Source organism: Humulus lupulus, chromosome 6 (genome assembly GCF_963169125.1).
Source record: "Humulus lupulus chromosome 6, drHumLupu1.1, whole genome shotgun sequence".
NCBI lineage: Eukaryota > Viridiplantae > Streptophyta > Magnoliopsida > Rosales > Cannabaceae > Humulus > Humulus lupulus.
The window spans coordinates 220460200-220485034 of NC_084798.1; the positions used below are offsets into that span (position 1 = coordinate 220460200).

Below are 24835 nucleotides of genomic sequence, written 5' to 3' on the forward strand. Positions count from 1 at the left end.
ATGACAACATCGTCGACACTAGCTATATTTGTCAAACCTGATTGTCCAGAAAAGTGCGGAAACATAACTATCCCATTCCCATTCGGAATTGGATCGTCCAATTGTTATTTTGACAAATGGTTCGAAATCTCTTGCAACTCTACTACGCCTTTCCTCAAACAAACTCAACTACAGGTACTTAACATTTCCTCAAATGATGTTGTGTACAATGACGAATGGGTTCAGGTGAGAAGCCCCATCAGTTTCTTCAACTGTGCAAATAAGACAAGCATAAAATCAGCAAATTTAACAGGAAGCCCCTTCTACTATTCTTCTGAGAATGACTTCGTTGCAGTAAGTTGTGGTCTTGTTGCCAAGTACGAAATAAGGAGTGGTATCAGGCTCGTCCAGGATGGGTGCACCAGCAGCAGTTCCATCTGCTCATCATCATCCAATAGTAGTAATAATGTTGATTTTAGTAATTGCCACGATGGCGTTAAATGTTGTCGTACTTCTTTCTCTATAGACAGAGGTGTCAGCTTCAAAATCTCCATGGATAATGATTCTAGTACAACTCTTGCAACAAATCGTGATAACGAATATTGCAAATATGCAGCCCTGATTGATCCTAATGAAATTGATAAACACAAAACATCCCATGATGATGATCTGGATTATTATGTTCCCGCCCTACTAAGTTGGGACCTTAATGTTACGTATTTCGACATATTTAAAACACATGTTATCCCAACCACATCTAGCAACTTCGAATGCGACACTACAAGAAAAAATGCTTTTAATAACACCAAAAATGTGTTATCAAAACCTACGATAACACTTTCTGATGTGTTAAGACAGACTATGTTATCGTAGGTCAGGGTACTTTACATAACACTTTATCAGTGTTATACAGATGTGTTATTGTACTGTCAACGATAACACAATTTCTGTGTTATTTTAATATATATATATAAGTGTTGAATTATGTTATTTATAGGCGATACTATAACACTTTTTTTGTGTTATACTACACTTTACTATAACACTTTTTTTGTGTTATACTACACTTTAGCATAACACTTTTTTTGTGTTATACTACACTTTACTATAACATATTTTTGTGTTATACTACACTTTAGTATAACACATGTGTTATATTAGCTTAGAAAAACATAATCTTTTTTTACTTAGAGAAAACTAAGAAAACAAATATGAAAGTTGAAGCCAAATAAGATAACATAAATAGATTTTTATTAATTACTCAAATGTAATTACAATATTTAGTCTACTAGCCTAGGCTTAAAGAAATCATATTACAACATAATTTATGCCCAATTCAGATTCATTTATCACTAAATACAAAACAAGAAATGTATACACAAATTAGTGAAATACATTCTTCCATTCTAAAGGTCTCAACTACAAATGTTGTCAAGAATTGCTCCAAAGAAATCATCTCAATATACCTGCACATTGTAAAAAAAAAAGTCATTTTATATTAAGAACATAAGAGTTAATAACCATATATATATTACCTTTATTAGTTATATTCAAAGGTATCATGTAGAGTTATTAATGACCGAATATTACTTCTGTATTCCACAAATACTCTACATGGCTATCTATCTAAATGGAATTTTAACAAATTTGACCATATATTATAAACAAGGTAGCAGACATAAGTGAAAGAAAAAAAAATGAATAAACTTAAACAGTACACAAATAGCAAACATTCAAACTCAGATTTAGAGCATTAATCTCTTTCATATTTATAGAATACCAATAAAGCAACAACAAATGACATGATAACACTAGTTATATACACATATCAAGAAAAATGCTCTGTATGTGCAGGTTCTACTTATTAAAACCCTCATTTACTTCTGGCCTAATGATTGAGATCACATCTATACAAAATAAAAAATACTAACTATATGCATTCTCTTTGCTTCTATCCTTCCTGGCATACACATAGGTCAAGGGTGGCCTATCATATTACCAGTCCAAGTTCTAATTGAGGGTATTCAAATCAATAATTCATGTTATATGAACAAGGAAATAAAACAAACTCTTCGTGAAACCTCACAGACCAACCTTCACAAGATATGTCACATTGTCATTGCTATGCATATGAGATGGGAAAAAATATTATTTAACAGAAGTCTTTTCATGGCACCAAAGTCGCATTCATAAATCAACAGAAAAGTTACTGAAAATGGAAGATAAAGAAAACAGTAATATGCTCTACATTTGTCTTTTCATGGCACAGACAAAAAAGGGAACCATAACTATCATTTGTTGATAGCCAAAAAGCATTTACTACATCATGGTGAACAAGGCCTGCAAAAGCACAGTGATTTGGGGTAAATAAAATACAGAAGTATAAACGCTTGATTTTGAAGAAATATCTTCAACACTATGCTCTACTTTTCCAGCAGCATCTAATGGAGTTACTTCTATACATGACTTGCTAACTCAGTTGGTCCTCTTTTTTAGTTTTTTATTTCAATTTTTTTTAACATGTTCTCCCATTGAACCTGCAATCTTTGGGGGAGGCAGGAAACTCTAACAAATTTCTAGGAAGGTCTCATGAGGAATCAAACCCCGATCTTATGAGAGCAAACCAAGAGCCCAACCAGTCATTCTAACCCTCTTGGATCTCATTTGGTCTTCCTTTTACTTGGCTTTTTCCTACCAGGTTCTAATTCATGTGGTTTTTCCTTTTACTTTGCATTGCACCAAACTAAATTTTCCAAACCAGCCAATATGTACATGTTTCCTATTATGTGTAGAAAAGAAATTCAATATATTTAGTCAAAAAAAATTATAATAATATAAAACTCACCCTTATTCACAAAGTAGTAAAATGACCAAGGTCTGCAAACATAGCTTCGGTTCCTGGAAGGAATTAGAAAATGCCTATCGTTAGTTTAACTAACAGAAACATATACTCTAGAACTATAACGATATTTTTTTTAGGGTATTATAACGACATTTTGTCCTTAGTAAACTACATAGAACTTAATGGTTGACCAGACTTATAAAGATGAGTAGTGGCATAATGGAATTTAACATAACAAAGCCAATGAAAATGATGTTTATTTCCATTAAGTAGGATATAGCACATACCAGTTATAGAAAGAAGAATCCCACCAAGACTTGTTCAAGTTTATTTTCTATCAATTTAATAGTCTCTAGTTCAAGAGATTCTAGTGTTGTTTTTAATTTAAAAATCAGATTCTAAAATGGTAGCCACTAAATAATTGGGTTTGGATCAAAGACAAGATTTTAGCTTGGGTTATGGAAATTTTGTTATGGAAATTAAATATAATCTATACATATAAAAGCTTACCTAACCATCTATCAATACCAAGTCAAAAAATTCAAACAACACACAATAAGTTTTCTTCCTTATATCACCGCAGCACACAAACAAATTTTCCAGAACCTACTTCTCTAATACACACAAGTTTTCAACCTTCCGTTATCGCCGCAGCACACAATTTTAATTTCAGAAACTACTTCTCTGTGGATGAATATTTAAGATATTCAAATTCCTCTAACATTTTTAAGATATTAATAATAAGAGTTAAAAGAACAAATTACGTACCTCTTGCAAATTAACTTTGCAATGCTCCTTGCCAATTCGATCCACAACCTAAAGAATATAATCAATACCTAAAAGATTAATACAAAATTAAAATTTGTCAATAGATATTAAAACAGCCTTTGAAATCCAAAATTTATCTAATTCGATCTTAAAATTTGGGGATAAAATATATACACATTTACTTTAAAGGCATTTTAAGTATGACTTAGTAAATTTTGACAAAATGGATAAGAGAGTGTACCTATTTCACACAATACAACAGTAAGTTTTGATCGTTTTCTGAATATATGGGATTAAATGGCACTTTTTCCATAATTGAATCCAGTATATGACAGTTGATTATTGGTACTTTGATAATTCAATTTTAAGTATAATTATGCTGGGCTCAGATTTCAGCTTTGACAAGCTGTAATGCAATGAAACTAATAATCCAGAACAATAAAGAGATCCTAAAAGTTATTTAATGGCATCTAAATGCTTGGATATTGGACCTGAAATGGCCACCAAGGCTTGGTAAACAACTGTCATTTATCTGCATATTTTTGTATTTTAGAATATAGAAGTTGGTTGGGCTCATAAGGAACTTTTGAATGACTCAAATGGTAGAATTCATTGAAAGGATAATATGGTAATTTCAGAGTTTTGCTGGGCAGCATTGCCCTCATTTAGCATCTAAATAAGCTTTGAGCAGCACAATTTTGACACACTAACATCACACACACACACCTATGTGGCAACAAGAGTGTGTGCACATATCATTAATCATATGCAGAAAAGGTAAAATTGAAGGTGCTTGAATGAAAATAAAAAAACATGTAAAAGCTTGAATTTGACATTGTTTCTGATCCAATGTTTGAGGACTAAAATGCCAATGTGAGTGAAATTTTGATTCAGACAGAACAACCAACTCTTATTCCTACTTCAAAGTCACAAGGGAAAAGAAAGTTTGTGTACCATCCTGAGTCATGAGTGGATAATCAGCAACACTTAATGTGATAAACCAGTCCCAATCTGCATTAATCTTGAGAAACAACGCTGCAGCATAACAGATAAACCAATCACTTTTCAAATAAATACCCTCACTCTCACCATTTCTCTATAGTAATTATTTGAAGTATTATAAACACATACATACCATATCATAACTTAAATATCTAATAAAATATGATGCTTTATCATGATCTAGCTACATATTTCATTGAGACAGATCATTTCAGTTATATCTTAATCTACCACATAAATTAAATTTCTACAAAATATTTGTCTATACAAGGTTGCTGATATAATAATATTTGTGTAAAATACAATTGAGAATTGAGATACACTTTTGTCCTTTATTATTGTTATTAAATAAAAGCTAGAGCCTAGACGGCCAAAACCTTCCAAATTATTTTAATATTTGTGTGTGTGTGTGTATAAACCCATTTGTAAAGAAGGTGAAAGCTCATACCTGAGAGAGGAAATTCCATCAATATTTTTCTAATGCACTACAAGAAAAAATGTTTTATACAACTGAACACATGGAAGTTGTAACAGTCTAACTGAATACAACTGAAGCTAACAAACTAACAAACCAGAAACAGAAAACAGAGAATCTTTAACAGAAAACAGATGGAAGTTGTAACAGTATAATTGAATACAACTGAAGCTAACAAAACTAACAAACCAGAAACAGAAAATAGAGAATTTTTAACATATGAATATAATAGAAACAAAGAATCTTCTCTCACACCCGCAAAACAAATCCAAAAGTAATTCGCTGAAGTTCACCATCAAAACCTAGCCAACTGCTACGTGGACTCCTAAAAACAACTATATGATCAGTACCACTCTCATTACAATAAAATAAGGTTATATTTCGACTAGTTCATAACCTATAATTATGTTCAATTATAGTCGAGATTAATTCCAAAACATCATCCTCATCAATTTTATTGTCTATGATTTTATCTGGAATAAATGGGGTTATTTATTACAATCCATAACTTTTGGAAAAGAGGCAGAAATTGCAGTAGTCTTCCTAAACAATAGACATTGGTTCCCTTTTCAGCTTTGATTTTTCAGTTCACGTGAACACTCCAATCTCAAATTCACTTGAGAACAACAGTCATGCACAGCTACACTAAATTTCTATCAACTTATCTTTTCAAATCAAGCAAGTTAACCAAAAACCCAACTATGTGTCACCTAAAATGACAAGTGTTGTATTTGCACTTTCCCTAACAAAATATATTACTAGTTCTTTATATAGGCATAAACACAAATTTACTGATGCTATGAATGAAAACGAGATGAAAGAACACATTCACAACTTTACAGAACAAAAACATAAATTTTCATTTATTTTATGTCATCAACTCGAAAATCTAGGGCTGCAAAAGAAGGAAAAGTTAGCAGCAAAAAATAATGCTACCCTTTCATAATCTGTTCCCCCAAATAATAAGCACAACACTGTTCTTGGTAGATACATGTAGACCAGGTCTGTATCTATGTTATTTATCTACCAAACTACTCGCTGAGCACAGTACACATAACAAAGAACAAAATGAATAGTAAAATAGAGAGACTGCACAATTATAAAATACATATATGCATTGGAGAATAGTAAGATTTAATCAACAATGCAGATGATGTCAGTTTTGAGACCTGTGTTAGACTAGATCACCACAACAGTCAACAGGTATATATACAATCTCATTGTACTTATTCACAATAGCTTACAATCTCTCCTTCATTACCCACCTTCGCAGGTCGATGTTCCACGTTCTCATTCTAGTAATGAGCTCCATAGAAACACAGCAACTTTAGTTGTTTCACCTTTTCCTAAAATAAAGAGAAGAAAAAGAAGAATAAATAACATGATTAAAAGCAAATATTGACCAGAATTTTGAGAAAGACCTGACCCTTTTCTTCAGGTAGGGATGGGAAATGAAACCTTGTTGAGCAATTTTCCAATACTTCAGGACTCTTCATCCATGCTCTGCGTGCATCACTCACTTTTATCTTGTACTTGAACATCTGAAAGTAGAGATCATCCTCTGAGGCAAACAGAAAAAGTTATTTCCCACCTAGATTTTTGGTTTTTTATTATTATTATCAGAGTTAAGCATATTTTAATCAATGGTTTCCTGATAGGTCCTTCTATCATCAAAGCAGAATGTTGTATTTGAGAAAAGATGTAAGCATAAGGAAGATGGAAGGTGTACAAACCCTTGAAAGAGGAACCGTTGGTTTCTCATCATGCCTGTCGACAATTGCTCCAGTCCCCTGGCACTCCGGATAGAATACAGAATTTATTTGGGGCCTTAGAGCTTTCATATCATTATCGTTTTGCATTTCATTGTTCTTGGCCGCAGTTTTTCTTCGAGATCTTCGTTTAACTTTTACATTATCTGGCTGATTTGTGAGCATTTCAAGTTCACATAGAAGAACCCAATGTATGAGGCAGGAAGTGTGAAATAAATGAAAGGCCTGTATGCATAAAAGTCAAATCAATATAAGAAAATAGCTTAACTTAAAAAAAACTAGGCTCCACTTGATACTTAGATTTTGAAGATAAAAATATCAAAGACAAATGAAAAGTTAAAGAAAGAGAAAGCTAACCATATAAAACTTTATTTTGAAATTTGTGTCTTTCATAGTCAATATAATCATTCTAAATACTATCAATATACATTACATTTTCCTACCACAAAGTTTAAGATTTAACAAAAAATGATTTGCTTGCTCTCTCAATAGAATCCAATTATCAAACAGAGCTTTAGAGATCCTAAAAGTAATAACAAATGCATAGTAGAAAAAGTATGGATAGGGATGACTGAAAAGATACATATGTGAGTTGTTTAGCAGTCTTACCCCATTCACATTTCGACTACTGCAAGCAAGCCTTCCAGTCTTCACATTCATGAGTGCTGCTACATCTTTTCCGGGAAGCATCTTGTGTTGGAAAATATCACACATTCTTTCAGATGCTAAGCGTTGTTGCCGTCTCAACTCCCGCCTTATAGCCTTGTTTGAAATAAATCTAGTTTGCAGAAGCTGGTCATCATATTGGTCTAACATTAAACTTGATACTGCAGAAGCTGAAGAATCTTCCCCGCCTGAATCATAATGATTACTCAGATTTTCACAAACATCCTCAGGATCAAAAAATGATTTCCTTCTTTTTTTAACCACCTTCAGCATTTTGAGTTTCGGATGACGGACTAGAACAAAGCAATTTTTTGACCTCATCAAGAAAACCCATTCTACCTAAATTTAAATGATTATAACTCAAGGTAACAATAGCAAAGTCATGCTCAGGAACAATAAATGAATCCTCATTCACTACATTATTTTTCCCCAACCACTCACACCATATCCTGGTTAGCTCCTCTGACATGCTACCCTTCTCCTGAAATCTCGCAGCAATTAGTCCGTAACCCACTTCCCTCACTTTTACATTAGTAATTTCATTTCCAACTCGAACATAAGGGATCAAAGCTGCACAATTTCCCCCAGATTCTGTCAGATTCTCTGTAGAGGAATCGAAGTTAACATCTGAATCAATGACTGCATATTCTAGATCCTCATTTTGACGTCCAAAAGCATCATTCCTAGGATGCTTATTAGCACAGTTTTCTGTATTTTCACCATAACTAACTATAGCTAGACTGTTTTCATTGTCTGGAGACTCCAATAGCTTATTTTGATTTCCATTTGTAATTGCCAACTGTTCTCCTTTCTCGGTTGAATTATCAAAGAAAACAACACCATCATTAAACGGCCACGGGTTTGGTCTCAAGAGAGTAGCCTTGGCAGTAGACAACCTCTCACTTTGGAGATTACCTTTCAAGTGATCAAACAGTACCGAATCAAACATACAATTAATTAACTGAAACCTAGAAAAATTCAACCAAATTCACCGTAACCTTAAGGGGCAGAGCTATGAAGGGTCCAGTGCCCTACTGAAATTTGTCTAAATTGTTTTAAAAGCAAAATAATTCATAATCTCGAGAACAAAGATAATCTTATCATTGCTTTGACAAATCAATTCTACAAAAGCTGCCTTCACTTTTCCCAAACATACACGAATCTTAGCTCATTTCTACATTTCTAAAACTTCTAATCAAAACATAAGTATAAGCGAAAAATAAGGAGTAACCAACAAACATACCTGATACCAATGAACCGGCGAAGTGGGGTCGACCGTAGGACCCAAGTGGAGCGGCAGAAGATTGATAATTTAGGGTTCTTGTGTGAATTTGAGAAAGGAACAATAGCTTAGCCGAAGCACCCAACTGGTACAGCGGAAAATGGAGAATTTAATTTAGGGTTTTCGGTGGAATATGAGGAATAAACTATAATTTTGCTGGAAGAACCAACTAGAGTGACGGAAGACAGCGAGTTTCAGAATTTTGAGTGAATTCGAGAAAAAAACCATGGCTTCGCCAGATGAGGCACCGTATATCATGGGTTTTTTTTTTGTGTGAATTTGAGAAGAAAAAATGGATAATCGTATTTTCTGGATTTGAGAGAGAGAGCCAAAGAGGAGTGAAACAACCCAACGAATGGAACAGAGAGATAGAGAAAGATGAGAGAAAGATGGAGGAGATATGAGGGATGGAGGAGATGTGAGCTTAGATTTGAAGCAGGGATGATGAAACCGAAGATAGAGGTCGGACTTTGTTTTCTTAGCCGAAGAACAAAATTGTGAGTCTGAATTTGGTGTGATTTTTTCTGAAAAAAAAAGTAAGTGGCGGGCTCCCAAAATATTACCGCCTTTTTCATTTGCTCCATATATAACATTTACCATAACTCTTTTTCATTTCTATTATATTCATGTGTTATGGAAATGGGTATTTGGTGTAGTGCGAAAACTATGATGGTGTTAATTTAAATTCCTCTCTAGATCGGATATACAGCTGTTACTGCCGTAATGGATTTCGAGGGAGAGCGTACATTCAGGACGGGTGTCAAGGTAATCCTCAATCCTAATATTATTTAAATTAATTCATATATATATATATATTCTTGGATGTTTTTGTTAGTTATGTATAACAAAAATAAAATGTGATTAATTAGATTTGATGTAATTACATAGATTATTTACTAAAAATAATAAAATATGTAAAACTATAGTTTTTTTAATGAATTTTAATATTAAATTTTATAATTTTTGTTATAGTATGAAAATTGCGTTTCAATTTCTATTTATAAATATTATTAACAAATATAATAAAATAATAAATTATTAGAAATACAAATACATGATCATTTTTTATTTATAACTTGCTATACTCAAATCCTTCATCTGGAATTGAGTGCTCAACCAATTATTCACCTATAATAATTTCTTAACATTGTTTCCAATGAGTAAGATATCATCTACATAAATAACTAGGAATACCACTATTTGATTTGCACTTTGTAAACATAAGACTCATCAATATTTTGTTAAAAGCCATAGATTTTGATTATCTCATCAAATAATAATAATAATAATAAATTAAAAAATTTGAGGATATTAACAATATTTTGTTAAAAGTCTTGACGCCGTTGACGACTCTCAAGTTTAGTCGTATGCTTCTTTAGGTTCTGATTTTCTAGCATAATGTCCTGATTTTGCTGCAAAATGATTAAGCGAAATAATTAAGAAAATATTAATAATTGTCTTAAAATGAGGGAAATGATAGTCAAAGTATTTCATGACTGTTTGTCTCCCTAATTATCACTAACTGATAATAATATCCTATCTCTGGCAAAAATAATTATTTATAGAGATATTTCCGGCTAAATTACTCAAACTTACAACTTACTAACACATAAATGACACGTGGCACCACATGATTGGTACACATTATTATTATTATTTTAAATAATTTTTCATAAAAAAAATCATTTTATATTTTTTATTTTTTTTAAAAATCTAATTTATTGTTTTCCAATTTAAAGGTAACAAAAAATATATTTTTTTTCATATTTTACAAAAAAAAAAATCAAATTTGCTGCTTTTAATCAATTATTTAGGATTAAGTAAAAAAAATATTTAATCTTAAATTATTGCTTAGATTTTAAACAAAATTACTTAATCTTTAATTGCAAACAAGTAGACAAAATGATAAATAGGAAGATTTTAATAATAATAATAATAATAATAATAATAATAATAATAATAATAATAATAATAAATTAAAAAATTTGAGGATATTAACAATATAAAATTAAATTTTAAAAAAAATTTATTTTTCATACTTAATCTTAAGTTGAAAAAAAATTTGAATTTTTTTTTAAAAAATGTAAATTTTATTTTTTTGTTAAATTAAAAAATATTTTAAGAATAATAACAATGTAGATCAATCATGTACTGCCACGTGTCCATTGACTAGTCTACTTTAACATTTACTTATTTATTACTTTTAATTTAAAATTAATTTAATTATACATTAATCTCCATTTTGTAATTTTTTATTAAATTCTTCAATTTGTATTGGATTATTTACTTAATCAATAATAATTTTATTATATTTATATTTTATTAAATCATTTATATTTTTAACTTTTTCAATTACAAAACATCTAATATTAATGTTAAAATTAATTATTAATTATTATGATTGGTAATTTTATTTTATTTAAATTATAGTTAAAAATTATTTTTTGATGAATTTTTAATTATACTTAAATTTTTATTTAATTAATTATTAAACTTTTATTAATTTTACTAACTCCAACAAAATTTGGGCAGCATAACGACTATATTTCAAACTATCCCAAAAATTAAAAACCTACAAATTAAACACATATATAACCAGAATATTCCCAGAGCAATATACAGAACATTCTCATAACATGCACAACATAAACCAAGATTAATAACATATATCAAATCTTTTTATATCATTTTCTATCAGTAACATCAAAAAAATTTATTTAATAAATATTTATAAACAAGTAATATTTAATATAAAAAATATAATATATATTTTTTTAATATACATAATCTAATCTATTTTTTAATATACATATTAAGCATTAAAATTAAAAAATATACATACTCAAATCAAATTTTTTTTAATAAATACTAAAATCATATTTTCTTTTTCATTATTAATCTCATTTTTATAAAACTACACATATTTATTTATTTTTTTAACAGAAAAATATAACTATAATACCAAATATCACACACATACATTTATATTAATCAATTTTCTAAAAAAATTTAACATTAAATAAACATATACACACACACATTTACACATATACATAAACATATATACACACACACATTTACACATATACATAAACATATATACATACACATTTACACATATACATAAACATATATCCATACATATACTGAAATGCATATATATATTCGGATATATAAATATATACATATACTCGGATATATAAATATATACATATACTGATATATATAAATATATACATATATATATATAAACTGATAAATATAAATTAATATATATATAATCAGATATATATAAATATATATATATATAAAAGAAAATAAATATTTATATATAAACTGAAATATATATATAAACTATCATTTTTAGACTTGTTTTACCGAGAGTAGCTACACACATGTTTATATAGGGAGAGAATAACAAAAAAAATACAATTACAAAACAAAATATATTGAAAAAAATCCAAAAATGTTAAAAAATCCTGAATACTAACTTGAGAGAGAAGCTTCACTAACCTTGAGAGATAAGCCACGGTGGGATTATGGCTCACGGTGGTCGGAGAGTATATCACAGAGGAGAGAGAGAGAGCGAAGCTTTGTGTTTCAGAGAGAGAACTGAAATGGGGAAGAAGGAGGCTCGGGCGGCTGGGTATATCGTTATAACTTTTGCCGGCGCGTTTCGTTGCGCTAGCAAAAGTCTAAAAATGCGCCGGCAAAAGTATTTTACTAAACCCTACACTCAAACAACGTCGTTTTAATTATTTCGACTTTTGCCGGCGCAACTAAACGCCCTGGCAAAAGTATACCCACCTACCTTCTTTGAAACGTGTGAAAATTTGACAACACGTTTGACTTTTGCCGGCGCGTTAGGTGAAATGCGCCGGCAAAAGTTTGTATGTTTATTTTAAAATCTGGTGACTTTTGCCAGCGCAATTCAGGGTTGCGCCGGCAAAACCTATGACATTTTTTAACACGATACCTTTGCCGGCGCAACCCCGAATTGCGCCGGCAAAAGTCACCTTTACCGGCGTAAAATTGCACCGGTAAAGGGGTTGATTTTTGCCGGCGCAATTCACGAATTGCGCCGGTGAAAGTAATTTTTGCCGGCGCAATTTCGAATTGCGCCGGCAAAGAACTTATTTCTTGTAGTGTATATTATATATTATTATATAAAAAAAATTGAGATTATAACTATGCTGGAAACAGGAAAAGTGTAACAGTATGTCTCTTTCTTGGGATATGATATAGAAGTATCCTGTCATATTAGCACTATCATACTTTCCTTGATGATGTCCATAAATTATAAAAGAGTACTCGAATTCAAGTTTTAAATTATATATTTGCGAGTTATAAAATATATATATATGAGAGAATTTAGTAATTGCTTTATGCATTATAGATTTTATATATTAATATATCTCGGGTAAATACATATTTGGTATATTGTGTTTTATCGAAATACAGATTTGGTATCTAATATTTTTGGTAATACTCATTCGGTATCTTATAATTTACAATTGTACATATTTGGTACTTGGACTCAAATGCGATCAATAAAATTTTATCAATATGACTAATAAATTGCTCTAAGTTATATGTAATTAAGTAATTAAATTTGAATTTGAAACCCATATAATTGAGGATAGTTTGTTCGTATTGATAAAATTTCATTAATCAAATTTGTTTAAGGTACCAAATATGTAAAATTTTAAATTATAGGGTACTAGATAAACAATATTATTAATAACATGGGATACTAAATGTGTATTTTGATAAAACACAATATACCAAATTGTTGTTTAATTAACCTTATATCTTTTGGTTTGACTTATTGCTAAAATGGTATCTTAATTAATTAGATATTTGCTTATCAATTTATAGTATTTATAGTATTTTTTTTTTTTTGCCTCTCAGGCCCCCGACTGATTCTACCATAGAGGCCAACGATAGACAATAACTCCCCCCCGAACACAGCTTTATTCATGTCAGCATTTCGTATAGAGGTTAGTATATTAGCAATAGTGTCTTTACTCATAATAAATGAAGATTTTGGTTGTCCCCGAATTTGGATATAATCAACATGCTCTTTTTTTTTTCTTAATTAGAAAATTAAAGTTCATTTTCAAGTAGTGTTCGATCGATTACGTATTAATCAATATTCGATTGATTGGTCTATACTATACGAGCTGTAGGATCATGAGCATCACCCACAAAAAAGGCATACATAGAAGGCGGTTTCTCACCCAGGACGAGATCTGATTCCTTTGATATATAATCAAAATGTCATTTCTTAGTTTTATTTTTTGTTTTTAAACACTATTTTGAGTTGCTTTGATTTACTTTATAATACACCGACACCTTTTTTATTATATTGTTTTGATACTCTAGTCTATGAACTTGTTGAGGAGCCTATCGTTCGTGTACTACACCCGTAGTACACTCATCTTGAACTAAGAAATAGGTTCTAGAAGCTAAAAAAGGGTATCCTGAGCAATTTCTCTATCGGTATCTGTTATACCCAGATTTCGAGCCATGGTAAATGTGACCTCGAAAGTTGGATTTGCAACAAATGGTCTCGTAAGGATTAGAGTATGCTCCAGGATTGTATATCGAGCCTGCAAAGTACGATATATATGATCTCGAGTGTGGTGACCTCGAAACGATCGCGATCTCGAAAGGTAGCTCCGAGAACACACTCATCTTTGGGGACGACTTCGGATCGGGGGTCTCGAGCTCGATGTACGTACGATCTCGAAATACACGTGATCTCGGGAGATGTCATTGGCTCGCACAATGACGTGAGACCTGGGATGCTAAAGCCTTAGAGATACGCGATAACCACCTTGAACATCTACAAGTATTATAAACATGAGATGTAATCCTCATTTATTAATGTAAATCCCCAAGAATCGTGGGATATTATCTGGTCAGTTATGCGTTTCCTAGTCTTCAGGGACGTTTCCTTTTTTATCTGATTATAGGCTTTTAAAGCCATTTATTTTATTCACAAAAGAGTAACTACCCAAAATATGTGGGATAGTATTCTGCATCCTTCTCTATAAATAGAGAAGCCATGCACCATTGTAATGAACGGAATTTCTGATCCTTGAGAGAAAACTCTGAGGAATTCATGCTTAAGAATTTTCAGAGATAATCTTGAGATTAATAACAGAGACTCGTGGACTAGGCAGATTTAACTGCTGAACCACGTAAAAATAGCATGTTTGATTTGTTTTATTTCATTTAGCCATTGTCATTCATTGTTTACGTGCTCTCCTTTCACTGTTTGACGAAAAACGGCGTCAACAGTTTGGTGCTTTCATTGAGAGCATTAAGCATTCATCCCTGAGAGATTCATGGCTACAAACAATCAGAACACCCCTGATGAAAGCTACCCAAGGCGTCCTGGAAAACAACCAATGGAGAACCCGGATCCTGAGGAGAGAAGTGGGTCCTCGGATTCCCGGGGACCACCGCCTCCTCCAAGGGATGAGGATATGTACTACAATCCTGAGCGTTACGTTCCTATTGTAGAACTGGAAAATCGGCAATTGAAACAGCTGCTGGCAGAAGCCAACAAACGGAATGAGGAGTTGACTAGGATGGCCGCAGAGGCGCAGGTGGCTCAGCCCCCGCCTCCGCGCGAAAACCAAGTCCCTCCTCCAAGGGACGTGCATGTTCCTCCCCGAAGGCCCCATGGACGTCCACGAAAAGATGCTGCCACGAGGAGGCCGACTCAACCTCCGGCACCAGCAAAGCCATCTGCTCCTCCTAGGCCCCAGAGGAGTACCCGAGCTTGGGTCCCGCCTAATCCACCTGTGGAAGTGCCTGAAGGAACTGAGAATAACCGAGCTCCTACCGAGGCTCGGACTCAGGTTCCTGGTAGTGCACCGAACGCGATTGACCCATCTCGGGCAAATTCTAAACCCTCCAGGCCGAGGCAAGGACGGCAGCCACCGTCGCCTATACGGTTCCCTCCGTCTCCCATAAGATATCCTTCACCTCCCTGCAGAAACGCTCAACCTGTTCGAGAGCAGAATCAAGGGCGTACGGGGGAGAGACAAGGACACAGGGAGACTTTCCAGGAGCAGAGAGGCGCACAATCTGAGAAAAGTCAGGCGTCCCGGTCTCGCACTGCAGAGACGAGGCGATATGGGAAGAACTTATCGCGAAATGACCGATCAATGAGTTTCACCAGTGACGAGCTCACGGAGACGCGAGCCTGGAATCATGATCAATGACTGTCAATTCCAGACACCACCTAAGGACCCAGTCCAAGAAAGGATCGATCAGCTCGAAAAAGCCTTTAGGCTTTTAAAGAATGAACGAGGGAATGGTCGATATGAGGACTCTGACGAGGAGCTCGAGCCGTTTGCTCCACATATATCTAACACTCAATTTCCTCAAGGGTTCCGGATTCCTCACGTCCCAGCGTTTGAAGGAAAAACCGACCCATGCAGTCACCTGAGTACATTCAACACTATTATGAGAGCTAGTAACGTGGGTTACGAGCTCAGGTGCATGTTGTTTCCAACATCGTTGGCCGGACCTGCCAAGAGTTGGTTCGAAAAGTACAAGAGACACTTGATAACTTCATGGGATCAGTTGTCTAGAGACTTCAAGAAGCAGTTCCGAGCTATGATGGGAGTCAGACCAGAGGCATCCACTTTGACCAACGTCCGACAACAGCCGAGCGAAACACTGAAAAGCTACCTGACAAGATTTAATCTAGAGGTCGCCCGAGCTCGAGATGTGCTCTCTTTCTTCTATAAAACCTACGAAAAAAGGAGAGACAGTCGGTTGTTACTTGTGATGGTTTTTTTTTATACAAAGGATTGTTTTTTTTTTTATTATTTATTTATTTAAAGAGAATTTGGTGAGAAATAAAGAAGGAAAAATTAAAATAGGTGGTGTTCGGTAACAATTAAAAAAAATAATTTTTTATTTAATTAATTAAAATTTTGAAAATTAAATATGAAATAGTGTTTGATAACTTTATTTTTATTTATTATTTTTTTTAAATAATAAATAATACACACACATTCCTATTCAAACTATTTTTTTAATTATGACTTATCTTTTTTTTACTGTGTAGTTTAAAAAAATATAAAATTAATTAATGAGAAATTTGTGAAAATGTCTTTTCTTTTTTTAAGTGATTCTCTTAATATATTTGGTTCGGGAAGTATTTTTGGTAAAAAAAAAATTATGGCATGTATACTGTTGTTATTTAGAGCATTTACAATTTTTTATAAAATCTCAAATATTTTACACTTCAGAAAATAAAGTTTAAATAAGTTAATTTCCAACGCCCATAAAAAAAATAGTTAAGCGTGCAACAAGCTATTTCAACTTTATTTTTTACATTTTAAATTATTTGAAAGTTTTTGAAAATTTGCAGGATACTCTAAATAACTATAATATACACGAGCATAAAAAATTACGCTGAAAATATTTCTCAAGCCAAAAACTATAAAAGATGTACCGGTGTGCCCCTTTTTGGGATGCACCGGAGAATTGCCAAAAAAAAATTATATAAAGTTGATAAAGAAGAACACAAATGAAAAATCTCAGCTTTTTAGAATTACTTTGTTATGATTATGCATTGATTTTTTCATATAGGAATAAAGTCCATTATTTTATGATTTTTGTTTTGTAACTTTAAACTTGTTTGGCTAATAATTAAATAAAAAAAATTTGAATATTCATAATAAAAAAGATAATGATATTACACTCTCATAGATAAATTTATGAAAAATTAATTTAAAAAAAAAAGAACAAACTTACTTTTTATATTATATAATTTTTCTATTGAGAAAATTTTATTATTAAGTTGTTACATATCATTTTTATAGATTAGAAAGACTTAATTCAAATGAAAAGAACTATAATTTTCATTTTATAGATAAAGTTTGACCGAATTTTCGGTAACCTATTTTTTTTTCTTCGTCTTTGTTATTTTAATTATATAAGTGTAAATCTTAAAGTTATATCATAACTTCAATGATTTTTTTTTAAGGTTAATCTTCAATGAGCAACAGCAAGCAACCCGAGTCAAATCTCAAAATGCAAAACAAAATCATTAATTTCTTTAAAAAAAAAAAACGACAATTCTTATATAGGGCTTCACTTTAAGCCTTACCGGTGGGGCTCTCAGCTGTTCTCGACTCGTAAAAAGTTTTCGACGTGATTTTTTTTATGACCGTATATATTGTAGTTGTGTTAGAGCATCCTGTAAATTTTCTGAAAATTCCGAATAGTTTGCTTTCCACACGCATAAAAAAAAATTAGTCACGCGTGCAACAATATGTTTAAACTTAGTTTTCGATACTGTAAACTATTCAGAATTTTCTAAAAATCGCGCGGATGCTCTAAATAGCTACACAGTCATAAAAAAAATCGTACCGAAAACTGTTTAAAGGTCGAGAGCATTGAGAGTCTCATCACTAGGACTTAAAGTAAAGCATCTATAGGAGAATTGTCACATATCTCTTCTATATAATAAGTGTGTAGATAATATAAATTCTTGGTTTTAACACTCTTTTATTTTTTTTAATATTAACTTTAATAGAATATTCTTATATTTAACATAATATTCTTATATCTAATAGTAGTTTGTAAACATGACTTAAACTTTGTTATACCCAGATTTCGAGCCATGTTGATTATGACTTCGAAAGTTGGATTCGCAAATAAGTGGACTCATAAGGTTGGAAACAAGCTCCAGGATCATATGCCGAGCTTGCAGGATATATACGATCTCGAGTATGGTGACCTCGAAGAGTTCATGATCTCGAAAGATATCTCCGGGAGCACACTCATCTTCGGGGACAACTTCGGATCAGGGTTCCCGAGCTCGACGCACATACGATCTCGAAAGGCCATGCGACCTCGGAAATGTCTCCAGCTCGAAAGGTGACAGGAAACCTGGGAGGCTAAAGCCTTAGAGAACGTGATAACCACCTTGAATATCTACAAGTGTTATAAATATGAGATGTAATCCTCATTTATTATTGTAAATCCCCTGGAATCGTGGGATATTATTTGGTCAGTTATACGTCTCCTGGTCTTCAGGGGACGTTTCCTTTTATATCTGATTGTAGGCATTTAAAGCCATTTATTTTATTTATACAAAAAGAGTAACTACCCAAAATATGTGGGATAGTATTCTGCAGCCTTCCCTATAAATAGAGAGGCCATGCACCATTGTAAAAGACCGAAATTCTGATCCTTGAGAGAAAACTCTGAAGAATTCATGCTTAAGAATTTTCAGAGATAATCTTGAGATTAATAACAGAGACTCGTGGACTAGGCAGATTTAACTGCTGAACCACGTAAAAATCGTGTGTTTTGATTTGTTTTGTTGTATTTGGCCATTATCAATTATTGTTTATGTGCTCTTCTTTCACTGTTTGACGAAAAATGGCGTCAACAGTTTGGTGCTTTCATTGAGAGCCTTAAGCATTCATCCCTAAAAAAAACGATGGCCACAAACAATCTAAACACCCCTGATGAAAGCTACCCAAGGCGTCCTGGAAAACAACTAATGGAGAACCCGGATGCTGAGGAGAGAAGTGGGTCCTCTGATTCCCGGGGACCACCGCCTCCACCATGGGATGAGGATATGTACTACAATCCTGAGCGTTACGTTCCTATTGTAGAACTGGAAAACTGGCAATTGAAACAGCTGTTGGCAGAGGCCAACAAACGGAATGAGGAGTTGACTAGGATGGCCGCAGAGGCACAGGTGGCTCAGCCCCCGCCTCTGCGCGAAAACCAAGTCCCTCCTCCAAGGGACGTGCATGTTCCTCCCCGGAGGCCCCGTGGACGTCCACGAAAAAATGCTGCCACAAGGAGGCCGACTCAACCTCCGGCACCAGCAGAGCCATCTGCTCCTCCTAGGCCACAGAGGAGTACTCGAGCTTGAGTCCCGCCTAACCCACCTGTGGAAGTGCCTGCAGGAACTGAGAATAACCGAACCCCTGCAGAGGCTCGGACTCAGGTACCTGGGAGTGCACCGAATGCAACTGACCCATCTCGGGCAAATTCTGGCCCCTCTAGGCCGCGACAAGGGCGGCAGCCACCGTCGCCTATACGGTTCCCTCCGTCGCCCATAAGATATCCTTCACCTCCCCGCAGAAACGCTCAACCTGTTCGAGATCAGGATCAAGGGCGTACAAGGGAAAGACAAGGAAACAGGGAGACATTCCAGGAGCAGAGAGGCGCACCATCTGAGAAAAGTCAGACGTCTCGGTCTCGCACTGCGGAGACGAGGAGACATGGGAAGAATCCATCACGAAATGACCGATCAATGAGTTTCACCAGTGACGAGTCCGGAGAGACCAGGTCCGTCAGTAAACACGACCGAGATCGTAAAAATACTAGAAGTCGCAAGAATCGTCCTGACCTGCGAAGTCATCTGAATCAAAGTAGGGGGAAGGGAGATCAGACAAATCCGGACCTGAGGGATCGCTTGAATAGGCGAAGAGATCCCTCACGGAGACGCGAGCCTGGAATCATGATCAATGACAGTCAATTCCAGACAACACCTCCTACTGACCCAGTCCAAGAAAGGATCGATCAGCTTGAAAAAGCCTTTAGGCTTTTAAAGAATGAACGAGGAAATGGTCGATATGAGGACTCTGATGAGGAGCTCGAGCCGTTCGCTCCACATATTTCCAACACTCAATTTCCTCAAGGATTCCGGATTCCTCACGTCCCAGCGTTTGAAGGAAAAACCGACCCATGTAGTCACCTGAGTACATTCAACACTATTATGAGAGCTAGTAACGTGGGTTACGAGCTCAGGTGCATGTTGTTTCCAACATCATTGGCAGGACCTGCCAAAAGTTGGTTCGAAAAGTACAAGAGACACTCAATAACTTCATGGGAACAGTTGTCTAGAGACTTCAAGAAGCAATTCTGAGCTATGATGGGAGTCAGACCAGAGGCATCCACTTTGACTAACGTCCGACAACAGCCGGGCGAAACACTGAAAAGCTACCTGACAAGATTTAATCTGGAGGTCGCCCGAGCTCGAGATGTAGATGACAGTGGGCACCTTATGGCTATCCGAGCTGGTGTTTTACCCGGAAGTGCCCTTTGGGATGACATGCAAGGGAAACCGGTGAGGTCAATAACCGAGTTTAACAGACGAGCGCAGAGGTTTGTCTATGTAGAGGAGGCGAGGTCAACGCTCAAGGTGACCTCGCAAACCGAAACTACAACGATAAACACCAACTCCGCCTCAACCTCGGCTGACCCAGCAGCTCCACAGCCTACCTCGAAGAATCCCTCCAAGAGGAAAAAGAGCGAGGGAAATAACCTCGAAGCTGAGGGAGGAAAGAAAAAGAAAGGAGAGAGGTATTTCTCCGTGTATAAAGTACACACCGAGCTCAACGAGTCTCGGGAAAACATATACCTGGCTAATGAAAACCAGGTCCCCTTCAGGCGTCCGGACCCAATGAGAAATCAAAAATCCAAGAGGGATTCCAGTAAGTATTGCCGGCTCCACAGAGACACCGGACACACAACTGATGAATGTCGACAGCTGAAGGACGAGATCGAAGGGTTGATTTCGAGAGGTTACTTCCGGCAGTATGTCAAAAACCAGAGTACTGGACAGACTACTGCGAGCCAGAGAGTAGCCGCGCCTTCGACGGCACAAAATAATAACTCCCGATCTCGGGAAGAAGATAGACCCCCACCGATAGATGGAGAGGACGTAATAACCATCTCGGGAGGGCCTCATCTCGCAGGAGGAAGCAGAAATGCTCAGAAGAGATATGTTAACGAGTTGAAGACAGGGGACGGGTCTCCTTATGAACCCGAACCTAGGGCACCGAAAAGCCAGAGGATTGAAACACAACCAATAACCTTCACTGAGGAGGACGCCTCCCATGTTTAGTTCCCTCATCATGATCCGTTGGTTATTACCCTTCAACTTGCCAACAAAAGAATGCGCCGAGTTCTCATAGATAATGGGAGCTCAGTCAACATTCTTTATAAAGCGACCCTCGAGAAAATGGGACTCTCCCTTCGCGACCTGAAGGCGTGTGCAACTACTTTGTACGAATTTTCAGGAGAAGGAACTGCCTGTATGGGATCCATTAAACTCCCTGTGACCTTGGGAGACTATCCAGTCTCGGTGACCAAGATAATGGAGTTCGTGATAGTAGATTTACCATCTGCCTACAATGTACTGCTCGGGAGACCCGCCCTGGTCGGGCTGGGGGCAGTTTCATCTGTGAGGCATCTGGCCCTTAAGTTCCCAACCCCAAGTGGGGTCGGGACATTAAAAGGAGATCAATTGGCAGGAAGGGAGTGATATAGCATTTCTTTGAGGGGAAAGAAACAAACGAGCGCTCAAACACTCGTTATCATACAAAATAAAGACGGAATAGTTTTAGAAATTGATGAGGAGATCGATCCAAGGATTGAGGAGAAAGTTGACCTCGAACCTTTAGAGGAGCTTGAGGAAGCTGATCCCTCGAAGAAGGTGAAGGTCGGAAAACACCTCCAAGACGAGGCTAAATAGCAATTAATTTGCTTTCTGAAGGAAAACCAGAATGTCTTCGCATGGTCACACTCAGACATGGTGGGGATAAGCCCGAATGTAGCGAGCCACGCATTGAACATAGACAAAAGCTTTCCCCCGAAGCAACAAAAGCGAAGACAGCTGGACGAAGACAGAAAGAAAGCACTAAAGGAGGAGATTGACAGGTTAAAGGCAAACCATTTCATTAGGGACGCCTTTTACCCTGACTGGGTAGCTAATCCGGTGTTGGTCCCAAAGCCCAATGGGACGTGGAGAACCTGTATTGACTACTCAGATCTCAACAAAGCTTGCCCAAAAGATTGTTTTCCGCATCCAAGGATTGACCAGCTCGTGGACGCCACGGCGGGGCATGGCCTGATGTCATTCATGGATGCCTATTCTGGATATAACCAGATTCCCATGCATGCCCCCGACCAAGAACATACGAGTTTCATCACAGATAAAGGGCTCTACTGCTATAATGTCATGCCATTCGGACTCAAGAATGCTGGAGCCACGTACCAGCGGCTCGTAAACATGATGTTTTCAAAGCAGATAGGGAACAACATGGAGGTTTATGTTGATGACATGCTTGTCAAGTCTCAACTTAACAAGAACCATGTTGATGACCTCGAAGAGTGCTTTGGCGTGCTCAGGAAATACAACATGAAGCTAAATCCTCAGAAGTGCACTTTTGGGGTATCTTCGGGAAAATTTCTGGGCTTTATTGTAAACTCTCGTGGAATCGAGGCTAACCCCGACAAGATCAAGGCCCTGATTGACATGCCTTCACCTCGGAAGCACAAAGGTGTTCAAAGCTTAACCGGCAGGATGGCAGCCCTAAGCAGATTCATCTCGAAGTCAACGGATCGTGGCCTTCCATTCTTCAACTTATTGAGAGGAAGTAAGAAGTTTGAATGGACAGAGGAGTGCGAGCTGGCCTTTCAGGAGATCAAAAAGCACCTAGCTGAACCACCCATCCTGTCAAAACCTGAGACGGGAGAAGTATTGTACCTATACCTCTCAACCACCGAACACGCGATAAGCGCGGTGCTCGTTCGAGAAGAAGAAAAAGTGCAAAAACCCGTCTACTACATCAGTAAAAGACTACTGGGGGTAGAGTCAAGGTATCCATTGATGGAGAAACTCTCCCTCAGTCTAATTCATTCATCTCGTAAGCTCCGCCCCTATTTTCAGGCAAATCCCATCCATGTACTGACAGATCAACCACTTAGGCAGGTCCTGTCTAAACCAGAGGCTTCAGGTCGACTTCTTAAATGGACTGTTGAGCTCGGACAGTTCGAGATCACCTACCATCTAAGAACGACCATTAAGGCACAGGCATTGGCGGACTTTATAGTGGAATGTACTGGTATAGCCGACGACGAGGTAATAACCACGGCCCACGAGCTGTGGAAACTTTACGTCGATGGCTCGTCAAATGAAAATGGAGCGGGGCCAGGGGTTATTCTGATCACCCTCGCAGGGAGCGAATTTCACTCCGCTTTGAGATTCGGCTTTAAAGCATCGAATAATGAGACCGAGTACGAGGCTCTACTCGCGGGACTACGAATAGCAAAGGAGCTCAAGGCTAAAGCCATACATTCCTACAGTGACTCCCAGCTCGTGGTTAATCAAATCTTGGGAGAATACCAAGCTCGCGGCACAAGAATGGCAGCTTATCTGGAGAAGGCAAAATCTGCATTGGAGCATTTCGAATTTTATGCAATCGAACAGGTTCCCCGAGAACGAAACTCAAATGCAGATGCCTTAGCTCGACTCGCCACCTCCGTCGAAAATGAAGAGCTGAATGTTGTACCCATAGAACACCTGTCAACACCCAGCATTACTGAGTCAGACGAGGAAGATGTGTGTATGATCGAGACGGAGCCGACCTGGATGAGTCCGATAGTTGACTATCTCGAAAATGGAATTCTTCCAAAAGATCGAAATCAGGCTCGAAAGTTTATGTATCAACTTCCTCGTTACACCATTTTGGACGGAAAGTTATACAGAAGAGGATATTCCATGCCGCTGCTCAGGTGTGTAACCCCTCCCGAAGCAAAGAAGATCATTGAAGAAATTCATGAAGGGTTCTGCGGAGACCACACCGAGGGGCATAGCCTGTCCAAGAAGATCATACGACAAGGATATTTCTGGCCAACCATTAAAACAGATTCTTTCGAGTATGTGAAGAAGTGCGACAAATGCCAGAGATTCGCCACGATACCCCGAGCTCCACCATCCGAACTGACCATGTTGACATCCCCATGGCCTTTCGCAGTATGGGGCATCGACCTCATAGGCTCTCTCCCGACTGGCAAAGGCGGAGTAAAATATGCTGTAGTCGCCGTTGATTACTTCACAAAATGGACGGAGGCTGAACCATTGGCGACCATAACTTCGAAAAAGATCCTTGATTTTGTGGTAAAGAACATCGTATGCCGATACGGGGTACCGAGGAAGATCGTATCCGATAACGGAACCCAATTCGATTGCGACTTGTTCACCAGCTTTT

At 36.2% G+C, this 24835-nt stretch overlaps 1 pseudogene; it reads right to left on the reverse strand.

Annotated features, from left to right (window-relative positions):
- Positions 1–6361: 6361 nt before the first annotated feature.
- Positions 6362–8690, reverse strand: LOC133786141 (uncharacterized; annotated as a pseudogene).
- Between the last annotated feature and the right edge of the window lie 16145 nt (positions 8691–24835).